The following is a 23,545-nucleotide window of genomic DNA, read 5'->3' on the forward strand; positions in this document are numbered from 1 at the left end:
CGATTCCCAGAATCTCTTGGCGTTATGCTGATACACTGTTCACATCTGCACCTTCATCGCATTGCACTGCTGTCAAAATAAAATGACAGGTTCCTTGTCATATAACACGGTGATAAATGATTCTGATTCCAAAGAATAAAGGACAACGAACATTGTCTGACCAACCTCTCTGTGTAACTGAGAACCTCAGGTCCCGTAAACATCCTTGGAAATCTTTTCTACACTCTCCCCAGTTTAACCCCGTTTCCTTAAACGGTGACAGGAGCTGTACTCAATACGATAACTGTGGCCTCCAGTCACTTACACAACTGGAACATAATGTCCCAACTGATATACTCAATCCCCAGACTAATGAAGACCAGCATGTTAAACCCCGTTCTTCACCACTCTGTCTACCAGTGACACCACTTTCAATGAACTGTGTGTGAGAGATTTACCCCTAAATGTCTCCGGCCCAATACACTCCCCAATAACCGATCATTCATAGTGTAAGTTCTACACTGGTTTGACTTTGCAATGTGCACTGTCTCACATTTATCTGTATTGAAATGCATTTGCCACGCTGTGGCCCTCTTCACTAAATGATCAAGATTGCCGGGTTAAATAAGAAATACAGAATAAACTAAACAGTGTAAAAGATTATCAGGGAGGGATGTGATTCTTCAGCTGAGAATGGGAAACCTGAAACCTGATCCAGTCTTGCCTCTCTTTTACTCTTTAAATGTCAGAAAAATAAATCTTGTGTCCTCCTTTATACTATTGGCTAGTTACTTTAATAATTTATCTGTTCTCTCCATATTACTATTTTAGTTACCTTCTGTTCTTTTTAAGTTCTTTAGCTTCCCACTAACTTTTGTGATATTCTCTGCTCTCTCATGTTCTTTTATGCTGCCTTTGTCTTCTGTTGTTGGTGATGGTTGCCTCATTCTCCCTTTCGAATATTGTTTCTGCTGAGGGATGAACTGATCCTGCATCTGCCAAATTACTCCTGGAAACTGAAGCTTTTCATACAAAGGTAATCTGGTTAATGCTGGGGAAGTCAAAATGCCCGACTGCTGTAAGCCTGTTCCCATTATACCTCTGTGTGATTTACCAACATGTCTGCTCCACAATACCTGAGCCTATTGGGAGGTGAGCAGTGTAATCCCATCGAAATCACGATTCATCATCTTATTTAAATCCTTTACTTAGAAAACCTCATCAAATCCCTCACTTATTACTGCAGTGTTGGTCTCCTGAATCAAACATGCAACATCCCCCCACCTGTCAGGTAGCCTTTAACTGTTTCCCCTACACCTTAAATAATTTCCTGTAAATTTATACTTCCCTACCCTGACACAAACAGTGATCGTGTACTGATTTTGTAAAGCTTTGGATGGTCACCGGTCAGCTCCTTAATCTCTCAGGTGAGAAAGAGAGTCCCAGTCTGTCCAAACTTCTGCTAATAATTCAAATCCTCCAGTGTCACTAACACCCTCCTCAAACCTCCCTCCACACTTTCCAGCTTCATGACATCCTTCCTGTAGCTGGGTGACTAGAACTGTGCACAATACAGTGCAATCTCACTTTGATGATTACAGTTGTCATATGACATCCCAAATCCTGTAACTCAATTCCCTGACCAATGAAGACAAATAGGCCAAACATCATCTTCAACATCCTGACTACCTGTGTTGTCACTTTCAGTGAATGATGTTCCTGTATTCCATGGACACTCTGTCTGCAATACTCTCCAAGGAACAAGAATTTACTGTGCAGGTCCTTCCCTGGTTGGACTTCTCAAAATGCAAGAGCTCACACTTGTCCACATCAACATCCATCTGTCATTCTTTGTCCGACTTCCCCAGGTCATCTCGATCCCATTGTACTCTCAAAGAATCTTCACTGCCCACTCTACCACCAACATTGCTGTCATCTGCAACCTCACTAATCACGTTCACAACAATGTCAGAGAAACTGTTCACATCGATGACAAATGACAGTACCAGAACCGATCCCTGTGAACGTCACTAGTCAGAGGCCTCCAACCTGAATGACAAGCTGCCACGACTACCCTCTCTCTTCTTCCACCAAGACAATTTTGTGACACTGACATTAGACAGTATCTTGTTTGGCATCCTTTCTGCTCCAAATGTGTAATACAGAAGAAATAAGGACTAAAGAAAAACATACCTTACTTGCCTACACCTCTCAGAAGTGCCAAAGCCTCAACTCCCCACTCCAATTCTGGCCCACTCATATAATGACAGGTCTCTTTAAATCTAACTTCTTTTTATTGGATCTTGGTAAGTGCCTAACTATGCACAATCAAACGCCTCCCAGGGAACTATGACATGCAAAATATGCCAACTGTCCATGTTCACTTCATTTAAACTCCCTCTCCGTCTACGTAATCATATAACTGTTTGTGACTGTGGCGCACAAAATTGTAAACTGCAGGAAACCAAAGAACATGCCTGCACTATTCGACAAGACCAGACATGATAAAACAAACAAAACACTGTATAACAAACACGAGAATACCCTAACTGAGAGGAGTGGAGATGCTGGATGACCATAAAGATTTAAAGAGAAGCAAGATAAATGTTTATAAAATCAGGGAAGTGGGATCAACATACAAGAGGAGGCTGATGGCAGATCAGCCTTTATATGGAATTGTGGGTGAGGGACTAAGAGAGAACACACTGGAGGGTTTATCCAGTGAGACAGTGTGAAGAGAGCTCAGGATAAGAGAGGTGCATTCACCGATGGAGTTGTGCTACTGGCCTCCCAAATGCCAGCAGGAGGTAAAGAAACTGAAATGTAGCAGGGAATGAAAGATGTAAAAGCAACAGGGTCGTTGTAGTGGGTGACTAATTTCCCCAGTGTTGACTGGGAGTCCCTTAGACTCAGGGGCTTAGATATCATTGCGTATGTTAGAAGAATACTGGGATGTTTCTTAACATAGAAGTGGGTAGTCTAACCAGGGAAGGGGTCATAGAAGACATTGTATTGGAAAATGAGCCTAGCCATTGATAGAAGTTTCATTCTGGGAGCAGTAAATAAGCACAGGACTCGTCACAGAGTTAATGTGGTCAATAGGGATATAGCAAAGGGAAACTGTGTTGGACAGGAACTGAGGTGAGGGGAATGGGTGCAGCTGTGATTTGTCCATCCACATTTGACATGTGACTAGTGGTTAAAGGTCAGAATTCAGACTGTTTCTATGTGGAAGAAAGACGAGGTTGGTAAAGTGTGGCAGAGGGGTAAGAGATGTTATGAATTCAATCTGATAGAAAATGAAAGATAAGGAATGTTTCAGATGTATAAATTGGAGCAGGCCTCTGGCAATATGAAGCAAGCAAGAGAGAAGTTAAACAGAGAATCAGACGTGTCAAACGGGGACAGGAAATGACTTTGGGGAGAAGGGGCAGTATGGAGAGGGTACGACAACACAAGGACAAAGGAGAGAGTTTACGTCTGAAGTGGGTGAGGGACTAAACCAGTACTTCATATCAGTATTCATCAATGTGGTCATGGAGGATAGTGAGATCAGAGAAGGGAATGCTGATATTCCAGGGTATGTTGTTCCTCAGGCAACAGAGTCAATGCAGGAAATTATGGACTGGTGAGACTTGGATCAATGCTCGAGGAATTGTTCGAGAATATTATTAGACATAGGATCTCTCATAAAAGTTAGGACTACGATAGGAGAAGATCAGGATTGGCAAGGAAAAGTGAGCAAAATCCCCTGAGATTCTCTCGGTACATTCAGAGGAAAAGGGAATTTGGACAGAATTGTTTCATTTGGAGATGAGGATGGCCATCTGTGTGTGGAACTGAAGGAAATGGGAGAGGCCTTCCATGAATATTTCTGACAGTTATTTCACCATTGAGAAAATTATGGAAAGTGATGGAGTTACGGAAATGGCATGAATCAGATGTGATATCGTAAACCACATTCAAATTAGCAGGGATCTATATTGGAGGCCTTAAGATGCTTTCAGGTTGTTAAATCTCCCGGGCCTTATCAGGTACATTCTTGTATTTTGTGAGAAGTTAGAGAATACACTGTAGAGGCCACAGGAGAGATTGTTGCTTCATCACAGGCATCAGTTGAGGTTAAACGTGATTGGAGAGTGACTAATGTGGAATTGACAGTTTTGAGGCCAAGTCTGTGGATGAATCAAAAATAGACAGAGAGGCAGGCAGTGTTATGGAAGCAGGGAGTCTGCAGTAGCACTTGGACAGATTTAGAGAATGGACAAAGTGCCAAACAATATACAGTGTAAGGAAGTGTGTGGTCATGTACTCTGGGAGGAGGAATAAAGGCATACACTCCATCTAATCAGGGAAAGAACAGAAATCAGATATGTAAAGGGACTTTGCGGCTCCTAGTGCAGGATTCCCTAAAGGTTAATGTGCACATTTAGATGGTAGAAAGGAAGGCAAATGCAATATTTGCATTCATTCCAAGAGAACTAGAATATAAAAGCAAGCATCTAATGCTGAAGCTTTAGTCAGACCTTATTTGGAGTATCATGAGCAGGTTTGGGTCACTTTTCTAAGAAAGGCTGTGCTGACATTGCTGAGGCTGCAGGGGAAATTCACGAGAATGATCCCAAGTCTGAAAGAGTTAGGATATAATGATCATTTGATGATCTGGGCCTGTACTCACTGGAGTCTAGAAGAATTAGGGAGCATCATACAGAAACACATTGAATGTTGAAAGGCGTAGGTAGCCTTGATATGAGAGGATATTTCCAATAATGGAAGAATCTAGAACCAGACTACACCCTCAATACAAAGATGCCCATCTAGAATACAGATGAGTAATTTATTGATTCAGAAGGTGATCAATCGATACATTTCATTGGCACAGGCGGCCATGAAGGCAGTCAGTAGGTCTATTTAAAGCAGAGGTTAGGAGGATTTAATTATTATTAAGGGCATCAAAGTTTACGGGGAGAAGGCCGGAGAATGGAGTTGGGATGGATAATAAATCAGGCATGATGGAATGATGGAACAGACTGGATGAGCCAAAAGACCCAATCCTGCTCCAATGACTTAAGGTCTTTTGTTTTAATGTGGTGCCAGGAAACTAGTCAGGAAATGACAGGCCCATCAGTCTGATATCAGTGTTGGGTAATTTGTTGGAGGAGGTTTTGAGAAACAGGATCTACCAACATTTGGTCTGATTCAAGACAGACAGCACAGTTTTGTGCAAGGGAAATCATGTCTAACAATTTTCTTGCAGCTCTTTGAGGAGTTTCACAAGTGCGTAGATGAGGTTAGAGTTGTGGATGTTGTCTAAATGGACAGTAGACAGGCCTTTGACTCTGGTCTGGGAGGTTAGATCTGAGAGATGGAATCCAGGGGAGATAGTTGATTGGTTTCATAATGGCCTCAGTGACAGGAAGCAGAGGCTGACGGTTGAGGGCTGTGCCTCAAACTGGAGGTCTCTGTCTAGTTGTATGCCACTAGGTGCTGGGACCTTTTTGTTAGTAATTTATAGAAACAATGTCCATGTGAATGCATAGTTCACTGAAAGTGACATCTCAGCTAGATAGGGTGTTTGACCTGCTGGCCTTCTTCAGTCATTGCAGAGTATAAGAGTTGAGAAGATTTTGTTTTGATTTGAGAAGATATGTTGTAGATATAAAAGTCTTTGGTGAGGACTGATGGGGGATATTGTGTATAGTGTTGATAGAAAACTGTTCTTAAACTAGAGAGAGTGCAGAGAGAAAAAAATAGCAGATGTTTGTTTCGTCCTGGGGAGTCTGAGTTACAAGGAGAGGTTGTATAGACTAGTATTTTATTCCCTGGAGCAGAGCAGATTCAGAGATGATCCTAGTAAAGGTATGTAGATCATGAGGAGCATAGACGGGTTAAAAGCACGTAGTCTTTTTCACAGGAAATGGCTGATAAAAACAAGGCAGGTATTTCAGATCAGACATAATGGGCAGATGGTGAATAAACTGCCAGTGATTGTGGCGGACACATTATAAAAATGTTAAAATCTTGCGATCAGAGCCGGTTGCGACATCACAGGAAGGACAGTTTCAGTTATAAGTCGAGGTTGAACAAGCACAGACCCCCGGACCCAGGGCGCTCCCCATCCCCCCTCCGCCGGGCCTTACCACCTTCCCGCACCCGTTGCCGAGGAAACGATTCAGAGACAGTGTGCGTCGCTGTGACGTCAGATGCAACGGGACGGGAGGCTGCGGCCCGAAGGAGAGGGGGTGTGCTGTCAATCAGAGGAGCCGCCGGTCACCCGCAAAATTTGCAAATAAATCAATGAGCTCTTCATGAAAAAGGCCCGTCCGAGTGAAAGCCTCTTCTCCACTTCCAACCCAGGATCCTTCTACGCGGAGATTTGGGCCTGTTGCTAAGGCAACGACGTTCCGGAGGCCCTCTGACTCTGTGACATCAGGGGAGCGAAAGGGTTGCGCGTCACATGATATCTTGGCCGCAGTCCGGGAGGAGGAGCAATGTACTTGTCAATCACAGGAGCAACAGCGGACAGTGACTGCACACCGAGACATTTCAGTGTTAAATCTATAACTGGGGAAGGGAAAAAGAACTTACTGTAAAGGAAAACAATAAAGATGTACGAAAAAAGAAAGAGAGCGAGATATAAAGCTACAAACAAGAGAGAGTCTGCAGATGCTGGAAATCCAAACTACACACAGAAAATGCTAGAGGAACTCAGCAGGCCAGACAGACAGACATACTTCATTGATTCCGAGGGAAATTGGGTATCCTTACAGTCGCACCAAACAAGAATAGTGTAGAAATATAGCAAAATAAAACTATAAATAATTAAATAATAATAATAAAAATAATAAGTAAATTATTCCAAGTGGAAATAAGTCCAGGACCAGCGTATTGGCTCAGGGTGTCTGACACTCCGAGGGAGGAGTTGTAAAGTTTGATGGCCACAGGCAGGAATCACTTCCTATGACGCTCAATGTCGCATCTTGGTGGAATGAGTCTCTGGTGAACCTACTCCTGTGCCTAACCAGTACATTATGAAGTGGATGGGAGACTTTGTTCAAGATGGCATGCAACTTGGACAGCATCCTCTTTTCAGAAAGTTCAGTTGCACCCCCACAACATCACTGGCCGTACGAATGAGTTTGTTGATTCTGTTGGTGTCTGCTACCCTCAGCCTGCTGCCCCAGCACACAGCAGCAAACATGATAGTACGGGCCACCACAGACTTGTAGAACATCCTCAGCATCATCTGGTAGATGTTACAGGACCTCGGTTTCCTCAGGAAGAAGAGACAGCTCTGATCCTTCTTGTAGACAACGTCAGTGTTCTTTGACCAGTCCAGTTTATTGTCAATTCATATCCCCAAGTATTTGTAATCCTCCACCATGTCCACACTGACCCCTTGGATGGAAACAGGGGTCACGATGTATGGGTCAGCATGTATGGGAAAGAAAAGCAGGACTGCTGAAAGGTCTCGGCTCGAAACATCGACTGTACTCTTTTTCCCCATAGATGCTGCCTGACCTGCTGATTCCTCCAGCAATTTGTGAAATATAAAGCTAGAGAGATTTGACAACTAACGCTGAGATATTTAATATGAACAGAATTATTGCTGTGAAGTGAAACTACATCTGTAAACAGCAATGAGTTTCGGGGATGGTGCGGGTGTTAATGGCAGAAAATAAAGAGATAATAGGTTAACAAAGAGGTTTTAGGCACCAGATTGATAACATGTGGGTTCCCACACTGCTGGAATACTGTCTGCAGGTCTGGTCGACACACTGTAGAAAGAACATGATGACTGTAATGAGTGAACTCGGTCTCTGGTCCCCATCCCATGCCAATCGCAGGAAGCAGGAACAGTGTAGAGCAGGTTTACCAGGATTTTGTCCGGGATGGAGCCTTTCTGTTGTAAAACCATTAAATATAGGAGCAGAGTTAGGCCCTTTGGCCCATTGAGTCTGCTCTTTCACTTCATCATGGCTGATCCAATTCCCTCTCAGCCCAAATATCCTGACCTCCCCTTAACCCACCATGCCCTGACAAATCAAGAATGTATCAACCTCTACCTTAACTATACCCAATGATGGCCTCTGGTAATAAGTTCCATGGTTGAACCACACTCTGGCTAAACAAATTCCTCCTCATCTCCATTTAGAGTCGGAGGCTGTGCCCTCTGGTCCTAGACTCCCCCTTTATAGGAAACATGCTCTCCCTATCCACTCTACCGAGGCCTTTCAACATTCAGTAGGTTTCAATGAAATCCTCTCTCATTCTTATGAATTCCAGTCAGTTCTGGCCCAGCACAATCAAATGGTCGTCATATGATAACCATTCAATCTTGGAATCATTCTCGTGAATCTCCTCTGAACCCTCTCCAATGTCAGTACACCTTTCTTCGATAAGTGGCCCAGAATTGCTCACAGTACAAATTAACCTTCAGGAACCTCCTCTACTCCAAAGTTCCTTTACATGTCAGATTTTGATTTTTCTCTCCTTTTAGAGCAATTGTCTATCCTTTACATTTTTCTACCAATGTCCTTGACCATAAACTTCTCGACATGTTATTCCACCTGCCAAATGTTTGCCCATTCTCACAATCTGTCTAAGCCTCTCTGTAGCCTCTCTGCTTCCTCCTACCTATTTTAATCTACAAATAGTCAGAAAGCCATCATTTCTGTCATCCAAATCATTGACATATACTGTAACATTAAAAGAAGCGATCCCAAAAAATGCCATTAGTCATTGTAGTCAACCAGAAAAGTCTCCCTTTATGCCACTCTTTGCTTCCTGCCAATCAGCCAAGTCTTCATCCATGCTCGTATCTTTCCTGTGTCATAGGCTCTTAACTTAAGCAGCCTCATGTGTGGCACCTTGTCAAAGGCCTTCTAAAAATCCAATTGCACAACGCACACCCATCCTAAAGGAAACCATGCTGACTTTGTCCTATTTTATCATGTGTTGCCAAGTAGCCCGAAAATACATCCTTAACAATCGAGTCCATCATCTTCTCAACCACTGACGTCATACTAACTGGCCTATGATTCCTTTCTTCTGCCCTCCTCCCTTCTTCAAGAGTGGAATGATGTTTGCAATTTTCCTGTCCTCCGAAACCACGCCAGAATCCAGGGATTATGGAAAGATTATTACTAATCTCATCTGTCACCTCTTTCATAGCACTGGTGTAGAAAATCTGGTCCAGCTGATTTATCTACCTTCAGATCTTTCAGTAAAGGCTAATTCACTCATTTCTGCCCCCTGATTCTCCTGAATTTCCAGCAGACTGCTAGTGTCTTCTACAATGAAGATTGAAGCACAATACTTATTCAGCTTCTCTGCCACTTCCCTGCACCCCATTACTACCTCTCCAGCATCATCTTCCAAAGAACTAATATTGACTTTTGCCTCTCATTTACACTTTGTATATCTGAAGTAACTTTTGGTATCCTCTTTAATATTAAAGGCTAGCTTACCTTCTTATTTGACCTTTTCCCTCTCCTAAACACTTTTATAAATGGTTTCAAAAAGTTTTGTAAATTGTATAACTGAGTGTCAGGGACGTCTCAGAGCAGCTGCTGAACAATGTTCATTCAGCCAGAGGTGGTGGTTCACGTCGGTACCAGTGGACAGGTAGAAAAGGGATGAGAGAATACGTACACAACGCTGGAATAACTCAGCAGATCAGGCAGCATCTGTGAGAAAAGAGTAGCCAACGTTTCGGGCCGAGACCCTTCATCAGGAATGGGGGGGAAGAGAGGGACAAAGCACAGTAATGGAGATAGGGGAGGGGGTATGGCCTAGAGGCGCCAGGAGGAAAACCAATCAGAGGAAAGATAAAGGGGGGAGGGGATAAGCAGAAAGGAAAGTAGAAAGTAGAAAGGGGAGAGAGGCAGGGAGCGACCTGGGATAGGGGGAGGGGGAGGGAATTACCGGAAATTGGAGAATTCGATGTTCATACCACCAGGCTGGAGGCTACCCAGACGGTAGATGAGGTGTTGGTCCTCCAACCTGAGTTTGGCCTCATCATGGCAGTAGCGCAGGCCATGTATGGACATATCTAGATGGGAATGAGAGGCAGAGTTGAAGTGGGTGGCAACCGGGAGGACCTGTCTATTGTGACGGACAGAACGGAGCTGCTTGATGAAGCGGTTCCCCAATCTGCGTTGGGTCTCGCCGACATAGACGAGGCCGCACCGGGAGCACCGGATGCAATAGACAACTCCAGCAGACTCGCAGGTGAAGTTTTGCCTCACCTGGAAGGACTGTCTGGGGCCCTGAAAAGGGATGAGGTCCCACAGTGAATATAGGGAGTCAGGGAACAAGTTGACGGGCAGGACATGAAAGGTTGTAATCACCCGGTTACTCTCCATGCTGTGTGGTAGTGGTGTTAGGGACAGAAAGTTAGAGCAGATGAATGTGTGGCTGAGGAGCTGGTGCAGGGACAGGGTTTCAGGATTCCAGAACATTGGAACCTCTTCTGGTCCAGAGGTGACATTTACAAGGGGGGGATGGTTTGCACCTTCACTGGAGGGGGTCAGTATCATGAGGTTTATTGCTGCTCCCTGAGAGGGTTGAAATTATATTGACAGGGATGTGAACCAGAACACCAGTCACTGAATGGAGAGATTGAAGCTAAGTTTGATGCTTAACACTGTAAGGATTGATTTTGAGACAAATACACATCTGACATGAGTTTGTTTAAAGATCAGCTGCACAGTGTTTCAGGGCCAGTTTGTTCCAGTCAGATGGAGGGTCAAGGATGGCAAGGTTCAGGAACCTTGGATGATGAGAGAAGAAGTAAATTTTGTCAGTGAAGAGTGAGAAGCATATGTAAGGCTTAGGAAGCTGGAATCAAACAGGGTGTTTGAGGACTATATTTAAAAAACAGAAGGGAACTCAAGAACATTTGGAGAGCTAGAAACAGTGATGAAAAATCTCTGGTGAGTAGGATTGAAGATAATCCCATTGCATTCAGTACATTCATTGTGCTGAAAAGGATACCCAGGGGTGCACTTTGGGAGATCCAACATTAAGGGTGGGTACACAGTTAATGGTAGGAACATGAATAGTATTGGCAAAGAGAAGGATGTTGAGATTGACTGTGAGCACAGGTTGTCAGGGAGGAAAAGTCGGTGTATGGCATGTTTGCCTTCATCAGACAAGGCATTGAGTTCAAGCACCAGGATATAATGTTACAGGTTTACAAAATGCTGGTTATGCTACAGTGAGAGTATAGTGTTCAGTTCTGGTCACCTCATTATGGGAAGCATGTGGAGGTTCTGGAGCAGGGGCAGAGGTGGTTTACCAGGATGTCTGGAGGAGGTGTATGGTGAGGAGGAGCTGGACATGCTGGAACCTTTTCATCTGATGGCATCGGCTCAGGAGATATTTTATAGAAGATTATAAAAATCTGCTTGTCATAGTTAGTGTAGACAGCCAGTAATATTTTTCACAGGAGTGCAATGTCTTCTACTAGAAGGCATGTGTTTAAGGTCAGAGGAAGAAAGTGAAGGAAAGAGAGTAATGGGGACTTGGAATGCACTGTCAAGGGTGGTGGCAGAGGCAGAGAGCACAGGGGTATGAATACTCTCATGGATTGTATTATAGGACATCAAACAGTCAACAGGAATAAGAGGACTCAATGGGGTTGTAATAGAGGGACATTACAAATTACATCATGTTGACTGGGACGGCTGGAGTGCTGGTGAGTGACTGAGTGACTGAGGAGCTGGTGCAGGGAAAGTGTTTCAGGATACTGGATCATTGGAACCTCTTCTGCTCCAGAGGTGACATTTACAAAGACAGTCTAATATTTTTCACAGGGGTGAAATGTCTTCTATGTATTTAAGATCGGAGGAAGAAAGTGAAGAAAGCAGTTGTGGGGACTTGGAATACACTGTCAGGGGTGGTGGCAGAGGCAGAGAGCACAGGGGTATTCAGGGAAGTATTAGACAGACACAGGAATTTGTAGAGAAGTGACTGGTACTACGGTGCTGAAGTACTCGATCCACCCACCCTGCACAAACCAAAGTCTGTTCTCAGAGCGTCGCACCGCCTCACAGAGGGAGCCTCTCGGGAGATCTGACCAAACTGACCGTTGCTTTCGCAAACTGTTCATTTATATTCAGAGGCCGAGGTGGACGAGTTTTTTTTTCACTAAATACCGTCAGTTTCACAGGGTAAATGTACCTTTGTAGACTCTATAGCAGTACCGCGGAGAGCATTCTGACAGGCTGCATCTCTGTCTGGTATGGAGGGGCTACTGCACAGCACCGAAAGAAGCTGTTGATAGTACCCAGGACATCTTTAGGGAGCGGTGTCACATAAACGCAGCGTTCATTAATTTGCAGTATTTCTATTTTTGCACATTTAAAAAAATCTATTCAATATTCTTGTGTATTTGTTATGTTTTATTTACTATTATTTTTTCTCTCTCGACTAGATTATGTATTCCATTGAACTGCTGCTGCTAAGTTAACAAATTTCACGTCACATGCCGGTGATAATAAACCTGATTTTGAAATGAAAGTCGCAAATGTTATTTTTCTGTGAGGCGATGGGAATCGCTCATGAAGCAACGAACGGGCGATGTTCCCGCCTGCTGCAAACCGGAACGGTCCGGGGTAAAACCGTACTGTGGAACCCAGACAACGCGGTTTTAGGTGATCAAGAGCGGAGTCGTTCAGTGGTCGGAGATTAAATTCACCTTCCCGGGGCTGACTCCGGATGTTAACTTCATGACCCTGCGCCTAGTGATCCGCTGACACTCCACAAGGGGAGAGAACTCCATTCAGCCGGCTGAGAGGAGAAAATGAGTCGGGACTGAAGCGAACCGGTTTCTGTGCAGAGTTATATCGGTTTACCTCCCGGAAGAAACATGTCGTAACTGTGACAGATACAGGATATCAAACGGACGGAAATCACCCGCTGTTCAGCCCTTTCATGGACATTGTGAGCGGCTCTGAAAAGAGCCTTTGGGGGAACAGGTTCAGCTTACGTCGCTTCACTTACTGGCAGCGCCGGTTTTCTTGGGCAACAGGACGGCCTGGATGTTGGGTAACACTCCGCCCTGAGCGATAGTCACTCCTCCCAGCAGCTTGTTCAGCTCCTCGTCGTTGCGGACGGCCAGCTGCAGGTGTCGGGGAATGATGCGGGTCTTCTTATTGTCCCGGGCCGCGTTACCGGCCAATTCGAGGATTTCGGCTGTCAGATACTCGAGCACAGCAGCCAGATAGACCGGGGCTCCGGCACCCACACGCTCTGCATAGTTACCCTTTCTTAGGAGTCTGTGAACTCGGCCGACCGGGAAGAGCGAGATTTGGCCTTGGACCGAGCTTTGCCAGCGCCGCCTTTTCCACGTCCAGACATTTCCACAGTCACAGCAACTGCTAACTTCAAAAGAGGATAAACGAATGTTCACCCCGCCCCAACTCGCCCTTTTTATACCTTCTTTGAGAATAGAAACTGATGTTTGTGATTGGTGTGATCCTGCTTATTCTCATTGGTGAAGAGAAACGTCCCAATCGAAGAACTGCCTTCATCACCAATCAGCAGTCCATAAAAGCAGAAGCGCGGATAGTAACCGTCTCCTCCCCAAAGTGCCCTGAAATTTGGAAAAAGCCCGCCAAAAATCAAACTATTATTTAAATATAATTTGAAATTAAATAATTCCAGACCTGTTTTAAGATTGGGTACTGCATTTCCCTCTGTTACTGAAACAGGGCCAATTTAATACAACTGTAGTTGATATTGGAGTGTCTGGGAACTCAATTCTCTAATTCCTTTCAACCCTTTCAAAACTGTGTGCAGTCTTGGTCCCCTAATCTGAGGAAAGACATTCTTGCCATAGAGGGAGTACAAAGAAGGTTCACCAGATTGATTCCTGTGATGGCACGACTTTCATTTGAAGAAAGACTGGATCGACTGGGCTTATACTCGCTGGAATTTAGAAGATTGAGGGGGTATCTTATTGAAACGTATAAAATTCTAAAGGGATTGGACAGGAAGATGGTTCCCGATGTTGGGGAAGTACAGAACAAGGGGTCAGAGTTTAAGGATAAAGGGGAAGCCTTTTAGGACCGAGATGAGGAGAAACTTCTTCAAATAGAGAGTGGTGAATCTGTGGAATTCTCTGCCACAGGAAACAGTTGAGGCCGGTTCATTGGCTATCTTTCAGTGGGAGTTAGATATGGCCCTTGTGGCTAAAGGGATCAGGAGATATGGAGAGAAAGCAGGTACGGGGTTCTGAGTTGGATGATCAGCTATGATCATACTGAATGGCAGTACAGGCTCAAAGGGCCGAATGGCCTACTCCTGCACCTGTTTTCTATGTTTCCATGAACCGAATAAAACTGACCCTCAGCTTCTGCCTGCGGTCGGTCACTGTGTGAACATTATCAGGTTATGAACTGTGAACAGCGTCTAGTCTGCAATTTTAAAAAGTTGTTCTATGAAAGAGTCATGAGGTCTTTCAGGCTTGTGTTAAAATGAGATTCGGGTGTTACCCAATTGCAACCAATAAACTCCTAAAGCCAGAAATAAAGCAACAACAGCAGCAATCCTCCGCTTAGCGTGGATACCGAGTGGGACGGACTGATGGGGAGGGGGAGATAACAATTCCTTGTCAGTGCAGTGGGAGGTTATTCCAACCACGACTTAGCTCTTGTAAAAATCACCAGACATAAAATATGTAAAATTTATTACCTAAATGGTAGTACAACTCTCTCATTGAAATTGTGAGTGGCTCTTAAAAGAGCCGTTGTGTTTTCGATCATCTCACTGGAGAGCTTTACTTGGAGCTGGTGTACTTGGTCACTGCCTTTGTCCCTTCGGACACGGCGTGCTTGGCCAGCTCCCCGGGCAGCAGCAGGCGAACGGCGGTCTGAATCTCCCGGGAGCTGATGGTCGACCGCTTGTTGTAATGGGCCAGGCGGGAAGCCTCGCCCCTGATTCGCTCGAAGATATCGTTGACAAACGAGTTCATGATGCTCATGGCCTTGGAGGAGATGCCAGTATCGGGGTGAACCTGCTTCGTCTCTCTCCACTGCCCATTGTCGTTTTGGGTAACACCGTGGACTGGGAACTGGCGCTGATCGCTGGGAGTTGCCGCTGTTGGGTAATTCGGCAGGAAGGAAATCGAAAATACAAAATGGACCATAAAGTACAGGCGCAGTATTCAGCCATTCAGCCTATCGTATCTGGTAGAAAAGCAGATGGAATGAGAAAAACACACACTTGATAATATGAAACGTTTATGTAATGAAACATGGCAGCAGGAGATCGAAAGTCTTCATGAGAGACCCATTTCTGAGGGTGAAAGTCGTTTATTGTCATATGCAACTGGCTTACAGCAGATTCAGAGACACACAGTATCTGAGACACAACATTCACAGAATAAAAATAAACTCTACAGAGTTATAAAGAGGTAACGGAATTTCAACAAGAGCCCATTGCAGTGTAAAGTGGTGCTACTGAGGTGGTGATGAGGGTTGTCCATGTTTGTTAAACAACAGAATGTCTGTACCTGTCTGTCTCTGGTAGAGTGTGAAAGTGTGGGGTTCATTCTGTACCTGTCAGTCTCTGGTAGAGTGTGAAAGTGTGGGTTCATTCTGTATCTGTCAGTCTCTGGTACAGTGTGAAAGTGTGGGTTCATTCTGTATCTGTCACTCTCTGGTACAGTGTGAGAGTGTGGGTTCATTCTGTACCTGTCACTCTCTGGTACAGTGTGACAGTGTGTGTTCATTCTGTACCTGTCACTCTCTGGTACAGTGTGACAGTGTGGGTTCATTCTGTACCTGTCACTCTCTGGTACAGTGTGACAGTGTGGGGTTCATTCTGTACCTGTCAGTCTCTGGTAGAGTGTGAAAGTGTGGGTTCATTCTGTATCTGTCAGTCTCTGGTACAGTATGAGAGTGTGGGGTTCATTCTGTACCTGTCACTCTCTGGTACAGTGTGACAGTGTGGGTTCATTCTGTACCTGTCACTCTCTGGTACAGTGTGATAGTGTGGGGTTCATTCTGTACCTGTCAATCTCTGGTACAGGGTGAGAGTGTGGGGTTCATTCTGTACCTGTCAGTCTCTGGTACAGTGTGAGAGTGCGGGGTTCATTCTGTACCTGTCACGCTCTGGTACAGTGTGACAGTGTGTGTTCATTCTGTATCTGTCACTCTCTGGTACAGTGTGACAGTGTGGGTTCATTCTGTACCTGTCACTCTCTGGTACAGTGTGACAGTGTGGGGTTCATTCTGTACCTGTCAATCTCTGGTACAGGGTGAGAGTGTGGGGTTCATTCTGTACCTGTCAGTCTCTCGTACAGTGTGAGAGTGCGGGGTTCATTCTGTACCCGTCACTGTCTGGTACAGTGTGGCAGTTGGACTTCACACTGTATCTTCCAATTTCTCATGCAGTGTAAATGTATTAAGTTCTTTCAGATTCAGTCTTACTATTGAACTCTGATTACATCAAGTTTGCTTCTTAAATAAAATCATACAATGCGATGAGGCCACACTTAGCTTGGAAAAACATTTTCTATCTGGGTAGCTTCCAAACTGATAGCATGAACATCAAATTCTTGAATGTCTGGTAATGCCCCCCCCCCCCTCACCAATTCCTATCCCCTTTTTCTTCTCTCTCCTTGCCCACCCATCACCTCCCCCGTGTGCTCCTCCCATCTTTTCTTTCTTCCATGCCTTCTCTCTCTTTCACCAATCTTCCCAGCTCTTTACTTCATTCCTCCCTTTCAAGATTCACCTATCACCTTGTTTTCTCTCTCCCTTATTCCCACCTTTTAACTCTACTCCTCATCTTTTTGTCTCCAGTCTTGCGGAATGTTTTTGGACCGAAACATTGACTGTATTTTTTTGTCCTACAGATGCTGCCTGGCCTGCTGAGTTCCTTAAGCATTTTGTGTGTGTTGCTTGGATTTCCAGCATCTACAGATTTTCTCTTGTTTGTGACACAATGTTGTATATTGGCATCTCAGGGATGATGTATTTGGTTACATTGAACTACTCTGAATGGACTTTGCAGCAGAGCAACAAGACCAGACCATTGAATCCAACTCTGGGCTTGTGAAAAATATGTAACTTCACTCAAGTCTCTGTGTGGGAGGGTTTGAATGGTGTGTATTGTTACGAAGGATGAACAACTCATGGGCAGAAGGGTGCAAAATCGCCCATGCCCCCCCCCCTTTTGGAGAATCGCAAATCGCTACTATTTCAATGCTGTTATCAAGGAAATAACAGGGACAAAGGAAAGCTGCCAGGGCAGTTGTTATTGATAACAGCTCATGAAAGAGAATGAGAGAGAGACACAGTTAAGATGGAATGTCTCCTACTGACAAAAGCCATTGATTTACTGCTATTGTCTTGTGGAGAAGGATTGTTTACTTGGTACTGTTCTATTCATTGAAACCCCTCAGGGGGCAACCAGAGTGGGCTGGTTTGATGGGTTACATCATCCCAACCTGATTGACACCTGAGACCCCGTGAGTGTGGATAAAAGTGAGGGCTGGGGTAACACCCCTCTGACGCACCAGGAGAAACGCTAGTGAGCATCAGAACCCCATGAGACAGGGTGGGAGACCGAAGACCGAATGAAGGGTCGGTAAATTTTAACTCACAGTGTTTTGTAGCGAGACCGGAGGGGGCTTGTGTGTGTGTCCACCCTTGCCTGGGTGATGAGTCCACCACAGAAGAATGGTCTAGCTAAAGAACAGAGGGGTCATACGTGAACAGCCACAACAACAACGCATCGACGGATCAAAATCGTAAAGGAAGGTTGGCAAGATAATAGCTGTTACTGTTGACAAGTTTTCTCTCTCTCTCTCTCTCTCCAACAATTGAAACACAGCAACAAACAACTACCGCAACCTGCATGAACTGAACAGAACTTTCTATTTCCATCTGACAATTCATTATCCCCTAGACAACGATAGAGCTTGTTTCATTAGGTTTAGTATTGCTAACGTATATTCTCTGTATATTCACATTGATATTATTTTGTATATTTTTGCTAATAAATATTGTTGAAAATAGTATCACCAGACTCGAACAGACACTTCTATCTTTGCTGGTAAGACACCCAGTTATGGGGTACGTAACAGTATCATGTAGCAACATTCGGACTGATGGAATTGAGAATGATTTTCACTGTAGATATGTAACCAGTGTGTCCACAGTGATCAGTGATGGGGCCTCTGTCTGATCAGATTTAAATACACACAGGCTGATCAGATCACTGATGACATGAATGTTGGTGCAGTTGTGGGTGGTGAGGAAGGTTGTCAAATGGACAGAACTGACATTGAAAGGAAATAAACTGCTATAAGGATCACAGAGGGGGAGCAGTGAGAGGATGGGGTGTCTGTGTAGATTAATGTAATGGGTGGAAACATGCAGAATTAACAACCACCAACATTAAGTTGTGTTTCTCTTTAAAAGGCTGGACAGATGTTATGTAATTACGTGATTTTTTTTAAAACCGTGCTTTGTTTCTGTGTTTGGAGGACAATAAATGAGTTGTTACTGTCGTCCCTAAACATAAAATGCCTCATGCCATTTTATTTGTAAAAACCCACAATAACATACTGGGTACCAGTAGCAATCACACCACAAGAATACCGCAGTGTCAGTCTGCAACGAGAAAGCCTGATCACATTCTCTTCAGGTTCAATAGCATTGCTGACTCTGAGTTTACCACCGTCAAATGCCAACAAATGTGTGTTCTTAGTAGGTCTGTGGGAGATACCCAGGATGTGAAGCTGTACTAATGGAGAGAGACAAACTGAGCCAAGTCACAGCTTGATGAAGGGCAGAGAGGAAAACAGAGAATCTGATGTTGTGTCCTTATGCCTGAACTATTCCCAGTTAGAAGAGTTGATCCTCCAAATTGTGTTCAGCCTCACTGTAACAGTGTGACTTCAGACATCAACGAAAAAACTAAATAATCTCAGCTGAAATGTTGTCTTTCACCTGTTGGTCTTCTTTGCAAACATTTTACAGGGTAGAAAAGGCAAAGAATTTATGTCCGAGAATCTCAAACACAACATTGTGTCTGTACTCGTGTTTGTCAGTTCTCCAACATTCGAATGCTACTAATCATTGAATGTGAAGGAGGAGATGGTTGAGAAGACTGCCCACCAGTCTGAGCAAGGAGAACCCCAATACGTGGAGATGTCCTTGATCTGGCCTGATAAATGGCCACAGAGTTGATACCAGTGAGCTGACATTCACTGCCTCTCATTTTGCAAGGGATTCACCAGGCCACTGAACCTGCAGATACCCCAGCCAGTTCACACCGGGAGAGGCCATTCACCTGGTCCGTGTGTGGGATGGGATTCATTCAGTCACATGAGCTCTTACATCATCAGCCGGGTCACACCGGTGAGCAGCTAGACTTGGCTCCGTTGTCTCTGTCTCTCAATATAGCTTCACACCTGTTCCAAGTGTGGGAGGAGATTCACTCAGTTCACCCATTTTGTGAGGCTCCAGTGAGTTTATAATACATAGAGGACACACTTCGGTCTTGTGTCAGCAAAGAAATTTACTCAGTCATCCGACCTGCTGAAACACTGGCAACTTCACATCAGGGAGGAAGTTTAATAAAGCTCTAGGTGAACATTTTATCCATCATGATGATTGAATCTAGTTGGAAGTTCATGTGAGACTGCTAATATCAGATACTGCAGGTATTGTGACTGAACCCTGGTCACTGAGCATTGGAGGGTTTGTTCTGCTGATGTTAGTCTGAAAATACCCTGGCATTAATATTGTGGATCTGTGACAAATTAATCAGCTCTATTTCAAATCTTGTGTCGCAGGTGCTTCCTGCCTGTCACACAGCTAATGTACAGTAGAGAGGCCACTCAGTCCATCTGGTACCTGCTCATGTTTCTATTCCACACCAGAGCTTTCAAATCCATCCCTGATGTTCATCTGTCACTCACCCTATAATATACAGGTTGCAACTGCTCAGCCTGTGACTGTAGAGGTTTACTTTGAATTAAATCTATAACTTTCCAGAAACTGCAGAAGATGAATTCACTAGGGTTTTGTCCCAAATAGTCTTCATTCCTCACAGCTCTGGACCAAGGATGACGTCTTGTGTGGTTAAAATCTTCCTGTTCTGCTCTATTCATTGTTTTGGGTCATTTTCACTGATTTTGAAGGGTTGTGCCTCACACAGCCGGGCTGTTGCAATACAATGCTCTCCTCTAAAGTATGAGCAGAATGGTGGTTAAATATTCGATGGAGCAGAAACAAGAGGGGTCTACACAAATGAGGGCTTTGGGACTTCAGATGTGATGGAGCCTCAAGTTTACGGGGTGTAGAAAGAAGGATTCAGACCAGGAGGATGAGGCTACAAATGAAAGTTCAGAAACTTTTGGGAACTGATTGACTGAAAAAATAGGTTTATGTTTGCAAAATGCTGGGGGGCTCTGTGGCCCCGGCAGCATCTATGGAGAGGAATAAATAGTGAATATTATGGGCCAAGACACTTCATCCTATCTAGACTGTTTATTCCTCTGCTTAGATGCTGCTGAGTTCCTGCAGTACTTTGTGTGTGTTACTTTGCAGTTTATTCTGAGCATCTGCTGAACCTCGAGTTTCATATCTGCATTTCTAAGTGAGTGGGACTTTGACAGTTTTCATACAAAATGCCCGTTGTCATTGAATAACAGGAGGAAATCTGCAGATGCTCGAAATCCAAGGAACACACACAAAATGCTGAAAAAACAATGAGGAGTAAATTTTAAAGGTGGGGGAGGGGAGAGAGAAACACAAAGTGATAGGTGGAACTGGGAGGGGGACAGATGAAGTCAAGAGCTGGGAAGTTGAGTGGTGAAAGAGATACAGGGCTGGAGAAGATGGAGTCTGATAAGAGAACAGAAGGCCATGGAAGAAAGAAGATTGGGGAGGAACACTCGAGGGAGGTGATGGGCAGGTAACAAAAGTGAAAAGGGGATGGGGAATGATGATGGAGGGGAGGCATGACCAGAAGATGAAGAAATCAATGTTCATTCCATCAGATCGGAGGCTACCCAGGGGGAATACAAGGTGTTGTTCCTCCTACCTGAGTGTGTCCTCATTGGGACAGTATAGGAGGTCATGGATTGACATTTCCATTGATTATATTGTTTGTGGAAGCTTGCTGTGTTGAAGTAGATGCTGAGTTTTCTGCATAAAAACATTCACTGCTTTTGGGACATGTGGCGTTGAACCAGCACTTTCCCCCTCAAATTAATCCAGTATATTAACAACAGCACGTCACCTCCCTTTTCCAAAATATAATTCAACCATTCTGTTACCATAAATTCCATAACTTTACACAAATGGGACATCAGTGATATTGGTCTATAACTAGAAGTATCCAACAGGGGTTTCCCAGGTTTTAGAATAGACACTACAATTGCCATTTTCCATGAGGAGGGAAGATGGCCTGGAAGTCCAAGTATGATTCAAAAAGTGTAATATTATCTCAAAAGAGTTGTTGGCCATACGTTTAAACATGCAATAACATGTATCATCCGTTCCTGGAGCCGTCTGACCTGTACTATTAATAGCTTTCTTAAATTCACACAAAGGAAACTCTACATCACTATCATTGCTACAGCTGGTTTCCAATACATTAAGGTAGTCTCTTAAAAGCGTATCCCTACATTGTTTAGTCTTTTAACCAATTTTGATTATGAATTGCAGCAAATGACCAAGCCAGTACTCAACCTTCTCTCTTTCAGGAACAATTGTATGAACTTCTTCAATCAATACTGGGAACACTGTTAATCCTGCACTCCCATTTTCTTAATCATTCCCCAAACATCTCCAAGTTTAATAGTCCTTCCAATACTATCACAATATGACCTCCATTAAATCTGTTTCACAACCTTCGTTACTTTCCTCACCACAGCATGTGACCTGTTACACTTAATATGATCACTCGGAGAGTGATACAGTACTTCTTAACTTCCTCTCAATAATTGTCTCCGCACACTCCTCCGTCCACCATAGTACAGCCTTTCTCCTATTAATGCACTTTTTAATATGAATCTCTTCCACCCCAGTTTGATGAATAACGTGACGTTTCTTTGCAGAAATCCACATCATACTCACCATTCAGCTCATACAGATGCTCACCACATAAATCATTAAAACTTCTCCCAATTTGCTTCACTAAAGTTCCACCTCCTAAAAGAGGCCTCCTGTCCCTGATATAAATCCAAACCCAAGCTTACAAATATAGGGAAATTGTCACTTCCCAATGCTTCATCTCCCATGACATCTCACAACTCACTCCAATGTTCAAAACTAAAGTTACATTTACAGTAGTTTCATAACTATTGTGCACATTAAATCTTGTTCCTCTCCCACCATTAAGACACACAAGATGTGAAATATCTAAAACTCCTCTACAATCAAACCATCACCATCATTCTGAGAACACACAGACAGTTTACTAACTATGTGTTAAAATCCCCACACCATATGACCCTTAGTGAGCTAAGGGTCTCCAACTTATACTCTCCAACAGATCCATCAAAAACTTTCCACAATGGTTATAATAATATACCACTTTAAAGCCCCTACCTGTGGAAGACCATATGTCTTCAAATGCCTCATACATTTCATTTATGTCCAAAACTTTAAGCCCTCTCATTATGAAACTTGCAACACAACGCACAATTACAATATAATCTTGGAAAGAAGAACTGAAATGTGGTAGCAACCAGGTTTCCTGAATACATACAACATCAGATAGATTTGATTTTTTTTTCCAGAAATTAACTTGAGGTCTTGTCCATGAGAAATCAGGGTTCTTGAATGTGCCCGTATTGTAGAGTTTGGGGGAATGTACTGGGATGTTAATGATTGGTGAATCTGTGACTGATCTGATTGGAAAGAGCAAATATTCCAATCAGGGAGCTGCTTTATTCACCAATCAAGAGACAGCAACTGCAGAAGCGCGAAAAATAACCGTCTAACCGCCAAAATAAACTGAAAATTGCAAAACACCGCCAAAAACGCCTTGGTTGCTAAAATTAAACGACAACAGGTTTGTTTGTCGACCCTTTACCCACGTTACTGAAGTCCGAAATATTTAAACCAAGTATAGTTAATATTGCGATGGTGTCTAGTAATTTAGTTCACAGACTTCTTTCAGTTGATAAATGATTAGAATAAAACCGATTGTCAGCGTCTGTTCGCGGTCGGTCATTGTGTAAACGCAAGTCAGTTTACCATCGGGTCGCCCTTCAGAAAGTGGGCTTCAGAAATACTCTGAACGAACCGTGACAGTGTTCGGCACTCGCGTTGGAATGGGGTCAAGAGAAGTCACCAAAATGGGACAAAACTTAATGAACCGCATTTCCCGCAGTAACTAAGCCAGAAACAATTAGTGTTCGGGATGACCTAGAAGTAACAACGGGGAAGGGGTGCATAACGATTCCGTGTCTGTGCAGAGGGCAGGAATTAACAGAGAAATCGGGATTACACTGAAGAGTGGACAGCAAGTTCTGAGTAACGGAAATAAGATTCTGAATGAGCGCATCAACAAGAAATGTACAAACTGACCT

The 23,545-nt window shown here is 43.9% G+C and overlaps 1 protein-coding gene across 1 annotated transcript in view; it reads left to right on the forward strand.

Moving 5' to 3' along the window:
* The window catches only part of LOC140717811 (histone H3), a 38,903-nt gene extending 21,940 nt beyond the window's left edge, over window positions 1-16,963 (forward strand). The window contains exon 3 of the transcript XR_012096618.1: window positions 16,847-16,963. The gene's annotated coding sequence lies outside the window, so the exon portion shown is untranslated. The remainder of the gene's footprint in view (window positions 1-16,846) is intronic.
* Window positions 16,964-23,545: the final 6,582 nt, after the last annotated feature.

Source organism: Hemitrygon akajei, chromosome 28 (assembly GCF_048418815.1).
Source record: "Hemitrygon akajei chromosome 28, sHemAka1.3, whole genome shotgun sequence".
Classification (NCBI taxonomy): domain Eukaryota; kingdom Metazoa; phylum Chordata; class Chondrichthyes; order Myliobatiformes; family Dasyatidae; genus Hemitrygon; species Hemitrygon akajei.